Here is a 9,230-nt window from a genome sequence, read left to right as displayed (position 1 = left end):
TATATATGTGTGTGTGTGTGTGTGTGTGTGTGTGTGTGTGTGTGTGTGTGTGTGTGTGTGTGGGCTAAATTTTATATTGAAATGACGTGTATCATGATGCAAATATTAAAAAAATTTTTATTATCACTAATATATTTTTAAAAATATAGTAATGGATATTTGGCAAATATTCGGTATTAGACCGGATATTAAAATATAATCAGATATCAGCCGAATATCCGGTTGCATTTTTAGTTTCAGATCTGAATTTAACTTAAATTTTTTGATATTTCAGCAAAGCTCTTCTTTCTATCCAGGCGAATCTTGATGTCTAATAATATGTGTAAATTTTTACAATTTCCACTTTTAAACAATTTGCGTGCCGATTATTTGTCGGCTTTGAAACACAGTCCCAACTGAAACTGAAGTACGTATAAATAATTTTGTTTGAAAGATGTTCATTAGCATCAGTAATATGCAGTAATATTAAATTACTTGTCAATTTAACTTATAATATTACGCACTCTAATTTCAGAGACTGTTTGAGACTGTATTTCAAAATCAATAAATAATTGACGAGCAATTTGCTTGAATCAGAAATCAAAAATTTTTTACAAAAATATTATGTGGCAGAGAGAGAGAGAGAGAGAGAGAGAGAGAGAGAGAGAGAGAGAGAGAGAGAGATTCATTGACTAAATGTTTTGTTTTATTTACATATACATTTATTATTTGTTATATATTATATTTATACATACAATCAAAGTGGCGTGATTATTTATGGAGTCAACCGTGACAATTACGGAATTCATAATGTAGGGCCATTGTGGAATGCCACAATGGATGATTTTCTTTCGCAACGGTTTTTGATAAAATTATTAAAGAACTAAAATCCAATAAAAGTCCGTACAAGGTTTGGTCGTTTGCGGGACTCTATCATAAGAAAACATACTTGTCGAGATCGGCGGCATTGTAATCGATATCAATGATACTTTCTTAATGATCGTCATTCGACTCACGCTGTTGTTTCTTCGTTGTTCATCTTGCCGAAATAGTCTTCTTGCCCGTTATTACTAAATTAGGCGGAATAAAATCCTAAATAATTCGAGCGTGAAGTGACGAGCCTTCACGCGCCACGCGTCAAAACCGGTTGTAGCATCAGTTTTGCGAAATGTCGCATAGAATGATGTATAATGACGCTGTACTAAATAAAATTAGAATCGTTTGCCGTACTTTTAATCTTCTTATGCAGTTTTACATCGAAGTAGGCTTTAGTGGCTCGCGATATAATTCTTTGCATATTTTTTCATACATGTATTAAATAACGAATCGTGATTATGTAATTTGCAGCTTTCCTTAACTAAATCCTAACTTAAATCCTTAACTAATTCCTAAATAAATCCTAAATAATTCAATCTTAACGCGCCTTCAGACGATATAGCCAACTTATGCCAACATTAACAAATATTATACACATACATGACATACAATGTATGTCATACATAATTATCCATGTTAAATGTAGTCAATATTTAGCAAATCTACGCAAAATTGACATATATATTAGTCATATCGTTCGGAGACACCTTTACAAGCTACATTAAAAAAAAAAAACAGTTTCATTTTTATAAGTTACAAGTTTTATAAGATTCTGTAATACGATTGGATATTGCTCTTAATTAATTATTGCTCTTAATTAATTTTCATTGAATCTAAGACTCGGAATATAAGATGACTCCAATATAAGATTAACTTTAATCTCGGTTCAATTTTTCTAATTTTAACAATTAAAAAAAATATTAAATTAAATCGAGATTGAAGTTGTAAAGCTGCTTTTTCTGGTGAATTCATTGTTTTATGAAACAATGTAAGAAAATACTTCTCTTGAATTAAAAATTAAATTCTTAGCATATTTTCGAGTAATTGGAAAATTGATTCAAATCGTCATTAAAGATTATTGTCGCAATGTTAATATTAATGATGTCGAGTATTTAGCAGATCTTCGTCTTATGAGAGATTATCAGTCTTTTAATAGTGTTATGCATTAGTTCTTTAGAATAATGCGAACCCGTAAAACATGATGCCTTATGATGATTCTAGAGTTCCCCCTTACAAGTCGTTGAAAAGCAGGGGAAAAAAAAGAGAAGGCGAGTTCTTTAATGAGTAGGCGATTCGTGGAAGTATAACCCAGTTACGGTGTACGCAAGTTGAATTCCACAATCCTTCGGAGGTGTCGGGAGAATCTATGAAGATTTTCTCTTCTGCAATAAAAAAAAAGGATCGTAACGCGAACTATATAAACTGCGATAATAGAATGCCACGTATGATAATGATCAATTCAAGTTATCTTTTCTCAGAAGCGGTCGCTGATTGTCAGAAGAAGCCTCGCTATTTTAAAGATATGCTTTATTATTGCGAAAGTGCGGCTCGCTTCACGCGAATCACACAATTTTCTTAGGATGTACTTTTCTGGAGGGTGAATAATGCATGATTGCGCAATCGCTCGAAGAGAATAAGATCTGCATTAATCGAAATTAACAGAATAATAAATGCAAGAAAAATATATTTCTCATTAACCTATAAAGAAAAGCAGAATTATTTTTTCTATTAGAAGAAAGGGTTATCTCACACTAATTATATGAAGACTGAATTTTGATGGAATGAATTAATTTTCACATATAAATATAAATGTATAATATAATTTATATGATGAACAAAAGAAAGACATAAAATTCGATAATAAACAATTTTTTAGTATGGTGTACCAAAGATATAAAACTTGTGCTCACAAAGCTATATATTATATGTGAAAACTAATTCATTTCATCAGAGCATTTTCTATATAATTAATGCAGGGTTCCTTGCTAGAACTATATTTAATTAATTGTAAATTGTAAATTGTAAATATAATATCATAATTACAATGATATTTAATGCGTTAATAAAAATATACTATATTCTGAGATACAAAAGAGATACTTTTTTTACAAGTGTCTTATGAAATAAATATTTTCCTACGTTATTCAAATTCAACAGAAAAAGCAGCTTTACAACTGTTGTAAGATTCTTTAATGTAATTAATGTCCATTTTCACCACTGAAGATTAATTTTAATTTTGGTTCAATTTACTTTATCTTTATTTTTTTATAATTCTAATAATTAGAAATATAGAAGTAAAAAAAATAATTAGTAACGTACAGAACAGAAAGAGAATATATCTTTATGTTATGTTTACATTATGATCGTTTATTATTTTGATTCTGAATCTCTTATTATGATTTAGGAAACATACACATTTACGATGGGAAATCCTATTTCATTCAGGATCCTGTCATTATCCTCCCGTGACCGCGTTCCTTTCGTCGATTGCATTTTAATCGCCTTTCCGGGCGAGATCGTCAACGCGCGTAAATCGCAAATCCCGCTCGCACGGCGGAAGCTGGAACGAATGACGGAGGCAGACAACAGACACATGCACACACAGAACATCTAGAGAAGAGACACACGGGGACACAGCAAAACACACAGAACGCTCGTTCCGCCCGGGGAAAAAGCCGCGGCGAGCATAATGGATATCTTTATTATCGGAGCCGCGAGTCGCCGAGACTCCGGCAAAGTCGACCATGACGGCGACGTCTCTCAACCCTGACTCGGAGAAGTCCAATTGGTCCCGCCGTCCCCCTCGCGACATAAATATTGATGAAAACGATGCGTTTATACGCGAACGACAAGTCCATCCGCGGTTAAAAAGCTGGAAGATTTATCGGGACGCGGCCTCCCGACGACAGCCATTTCCGAGCGGATCGTACATCAAGTTCGAATTCGAATCGTTTTCGTGCTGAGTTTTGGTTCGATTTCAATTCATAGCTGCGAATCTTAAGTCTATTCTACAATAGTCGTAAGCGTAATTGTAAGTATTGACCAGTCAAGTTGAATGTGAGGAGAATATTTGTGATGACTGTGATTGGTCAATTCTTACAACTCTAATCACTTAGGCCGGAATTGAAGATTGAAAGTTTGAAGTTGATGATCAATCAGATCAAAAGGAGCCAAAAGTTCTTTGTCCTCATTGGTAAAATTTTAATCTTTAATCTTTAATCTCAATCTTCAATGTATAGTCTGATTTCGGCCTTACAGTTGCACTTACAGCTATTGTAGAATAGACATTATATTCAACGTATCTCTCCTTTACACATGTAAATTAGTCCTTATTATTTGTACATACACTTTTTGTCTTTCGCCAAACTCATCCCATGTATTATCATTAACTTATAAAAACTTATTACTTGAATTGGTACGTACATACTAAATAAATTCATAATGTCAAATTATGCTCAATTTAAGTTATTTTTATATATTTATATTTTTATAAGTTATTACTGTTTATAAGTTATTACCTAGTATGTCGTTAATTTGACTAAAACAATTAAGTTAAACAATTTACTTCAAGAAAATGTATTATATTTGATACAAATTTGATTCAATTTAAGTAAAAAATGCAAACCAATGTAAGCTGGATGATAGTGTGTAAAATTTGTGTGTATTATTAATAATATTTCACAATTACATAATTGATGTTTCGATCATAATTTGGGTCATCCTCAGTGAAACAAATTTTTTATTTACAATGCATACATTTGTGGACTCTGTCATGAAACTAACCACAGAAATTAATTACATTTTGACATACTTGCAGGAAGTTAAAAATAACAAAATGTTATTTAACTTAAAGAGATTGGATTACCATTGCTCCTTTCATATATTTAACAGAGTATTCTGTTCTTTATCAAACTTTCGTACCATCGCATCATCTATTTAAATAAACTTGTCTTAATTTTGTATTATTATATAGTATTATTATATTTAGTTTTTGTTAAAATTTTTTCGTATTAGTGCATTATGTTAGTGTCACGTAATGTAATTCTCTCTTTTTTTTGTTTATTCTTTATTAGCTATGCTTTATATCCTTAGAGGCTTGTCTTAGAATATCAATAAACGTTTTATCAATCCATCTATCTACCTTTATTTTATTTCCGAGAGAGATCTATTCTAGCCGTCGCAACACTTCTCGCGCGTGTGACTTTTGTTGCAAACCGGTTTAAAGCGCACTCGGATCGTTCAGTTGCATCAGTTTTGACTTCAACGTCCGAGATTCGGAGACTGTTGCATTTGTCCATTGTCCACCATCCACCGCAACTCCGACGATAGAAACGCAGAGAGACCAATCAACGTCTACAATTCAAACTAAAAATGGTATAAGCGCCTTATGACCGCTTCTCGTATTCTTCTGCGATCGTCTCGGGGCTTCTCGTCCCTAGCGGTCACGAGCGCTTAATTACGGCATCGTGTCGAGGCGATGACGATTACTATTGTAGCGTTGCAATTGTACAATTGTAGGATCGCAGACAAATCAATAGTTACAAAGGCTCTCTAAGAATTGGCTCGGGGTTTCGAGTTTTACAAATCCCGCTGTCCTAAGCGGCAAATCACGACAACGGAGTCCCCTTGGGATTCAAGGGTTCGCTCACCTAAGAGAATCGCGTAAACGTCTTCCCTTCGGCCGGTTGTCCCATTTCTTCTTTCTTCTCTTCCTCTTTCTCCCCCTTCCACTTTTTTTCCCCTAGCCATTCGCTACCGACAATGGATACTCATCTGAATTTATAACGAATGCTAGTAATATTCAATTTTTTGATGGCGCACAAATTAGAGGCTCTCTCGCCAATGGTGCAGAAGGCAATGAGAAAGAATGGCCAATGACACAGTGAATAGAGAGAAGAGCCGATCGCTGAAAAGGAACTGGCATCGTCGATGCATCGCTCGTGAGCGTTTCCATTTTTCTGCCAGCCTTTTGCGGCCTCCTCCTCCTCCTAATTCTCGCTACCGTGCCACCGTCTATCTTATTTCAACGAGCACGCTTCCTTTCATCCCGGGCATACTACTCTTCGCCCTGGCACAATGCCGCCGGCATTAGATGGGGATAATAATATGGCAGTATCACTCGACACCCTGGACTAAGAGGAATCTTTCTCTTTTTCTCCTTCCTTCCTTTCGTCATCTTTATCGTTCTCATTCCCATTTTACTCTCCTCTTTTCGTTCCTCCTCTTCTTCGTCCTCTCATCCTCACCGAATGAGGCGGAATTCGTCCTCATCGGCTCTCACGCCTCGTCGTTCCTTTTTCGATCTCGTCACGCGTCCCGCATGCGGTTTCGTCCTCCTTGTATTTGGCGGGCCGTCGTCACGGTGGTTTCTGAGATAATTCTCGATACACACGGCACACAGATCTCCGTAATTCTTGGCGCGTTTCATTCGCCGCCTCATGGCTTACCTCGTGTCTCGTCCCTTCGATCATCTCGCGTTCTTTTTCGGCTCGCGACATTACATTTTGTTTGTTTAAGGATGGGCAACCGTGTGCGGTCGAGGTGACGAGCGCTCGCCAAAGGATGGAAAGTTAATTCCGTCCGGCTCAGGAATCGCTCGGGAGCAGACGATACGATTAGAAGTCTTTGCGTGCTATGGATGGGCGTTATACTATGAATAGTGCGTACATGAGAGCACGTGTCTAAGCGCGCGCTATGGTCGCTGCAATTTATGGTTTTGATATCTACACGCAGCGATCACGAATTGTGCAATTTTAAGTGGAGAAAGATTATCGGGTATACTATGCAATACTATTGTACTATGAACAAAATCGCACACATTCAATTAACACGACAATATCATGTATTATTAATTTAGTTTTATACTGCAAATAATAATGGATTTAATAATGGATTTAGTTTCAAAAAACCTCCATTTTTCTAGGCATCTATAATAAACTACAATTTTTAGTAAGCTTAAAAAAATGATTTCATCATGTAATTTCTTAACTATCCACTAATCGATATATTTACTTTACATGATATACTTAGAATGTAGACAAATAACATATCAAATTAGATTTTGTAGATTTTGTCAAAAAGTTTATCTATAGACCATGCAGAGAAAAATTGTTTAAATTAAAAGAAATTGTTTCTTTCGTTGATTTTTTTTTAAGTTGAAGTGAAAATGAGAAAAATAAAAATTTACTTGATATAAAAAAATATTATTCAAATAAAAAAAAATTCATTTGATTTCAAGAAATGACGTTTAAATCAACGAAACATTTTTGATTCAAACAAATTTTTTTTTAATTAAAGAAAAACTTTTCTCTGTATCGTGATAATTAAATGCTTAAGTTAATTAATAAATTTGGCTACCCGCATAATTTTCAAATGTTCTTTATGATTAATTCTTTGATTATGAATATATAAACGTATACCGTAATACATGCAAAGAACAATTTTGCTAAAAATTTAACTAGGTATGATCTAAAAATAATTTTGTTGGACCATTAAAATAATTAGTAGAAAGAATGATTTTGCTGAGGTCTAAAAATTTAACCAGCTACTGATCTGAAAATAATTACGATTGTCAAAATAATTACGGAAAATGATTGCTGGAATATCAGAATATTTTGTAGTATTACTCATGGTTGAGATTCCTGCTAATTTTATTTTCATTATTTTGATGGCCCAACAAAATTATTTTCAGATCTATATCTAACTAAATTTTTAGATATTTCAGCAAAACCATTCTTTTCGTGTACGAATACGAGAATTGTTTCCGAACTTCAAAGTTTGCTACGTTGAAATTTACGATTCTTATTTTTTTTCTTTTCGAATTTGTTTTTTTCTATCACATACATTCACCTGTATGCCGACAAATGATGATTATCAGTAAAAAATCAGGACCACCGCGGATGCGAATTAACTTACCGAATAATTCGCTTCGCTGCGTCGAATGTAGGAGAATAATCGCGGACAAATGCGCAATAAAAGATTCGCGTATAGTGTGTACCGCGACGGCAAATCTGGTTTCATGCTCGTCGCAGCCGGTCGCGCAACGTAAGGATTAATTTATTTCGTCGTACGTCTCTTCATCCACCGCGGGGACACTTCGCGGTGGCTCTCGCTTTGACAACAACAGTCGCTATTATTAATTATAGCCAGGACCGGCTTGGGAAGTCGAGTCTTGTTCGCGAATAACATCGGAAATGGCAGAATTTTGCTTTTTTCTTATAAGAATTATTTAATTCCTATAAAAATATACTGATAAATGCGAAAAAGGAAAAGTACACTGACAAACAAATTTGCTGCATTTTAGTAAATATTTGAATAGTACTAATGAAATATTTATTAAAAGTATATTAAAAATATATATTTATTTATTTTAAATATAATCTTTTATTTTGAATAAATATTTATTATGAATAAATATTTTATTAATACTACTATTCAAAAATATTTAATAAAATAGAGTAAATTTTTCTTCAGTGTAGCTTAATTTTTATTTACCTTTTAATCAATTATTTGCATCTAATTTACTGATGTAATTATTATGTATAATGATTATATTCATTAATTATTGCAAAGAAGTTTTTTGTTTTGATATGTCTAACTGCGATAAAAGGTTAATCTACTTTGTAAACTTTGCTTTTTACCTCTCGCTTTTTTCTGTATCTTATATCCTATTTCTTCATTATCTGTCGCTTAAGATAAAAGTTGAACTTCGGAAGAGATTGCAAACACGATAAAATAATCACGAAAAGAGGAAAGCAATGGAAAGCATGAGGTAAAAGCAAGATCAGGAAGCAAAGAGCATAATTAATAGACTAGAATAATTATAATTATCAAAGTGACTTAAATCGACAAAACTATCAGATTTTGATTCAAGCGTTTTTACTATTTCGCTAGTTACGATCCTGAGTTAGACAACTGTTTTCTTACCAGTGGACTTACTCGCGGACCTACAAGCATCGCTAGACATCATCGGGAACATTTAACGGCTGTAACTACTCTTAATCGCGCGTAACTTATCCGCGTGAAACCGAGGAAGCCATCCTCGGTGGGGCGTCGCGGTTAAACCTACCAAGAAACCATACGTAGATGTGGATGAGTGTTAATGAATTATAGCTCCAGAGTTCTCCACGCTGGAATATGACAATATAATTAGTAAAGTCAGCGATTTCTTACTAGATATTAGATAATATGAATAACTCGAAAAGTATCTTTGTCTTTCTTTCGGATGTCGACGAACATATAAGGTGTCTTTGATTTTGACAAACAGATTTATTGTATTAAATTCGTACAGTGAATAAAAATCGAAATTAAAAAAAATTGAGTCCATTTTTCAAGAAAATTATTTTGTATTTTAATACATTATACTTACTTAATAT

Source organism: Atta colombica, unplaced genomic scaffold (genome assembly GCF_001594045.1).
Source record: "Atta colombica isolate Treedump-2 unplaced genomic scaffold, Acol1.0 scaffold145, whole genome shotgun sequence".
Lineage (NCBI taxonomy): Eukaryota > Metazoa > Arthropoda > Insecta > Hymenoptera > Formicidae > Atta > Atta colombica.
The sequence above is the reverse complement of the archived record's forward strand: the minus strand, read 5'-3'. Positions refer to the sequence as shown.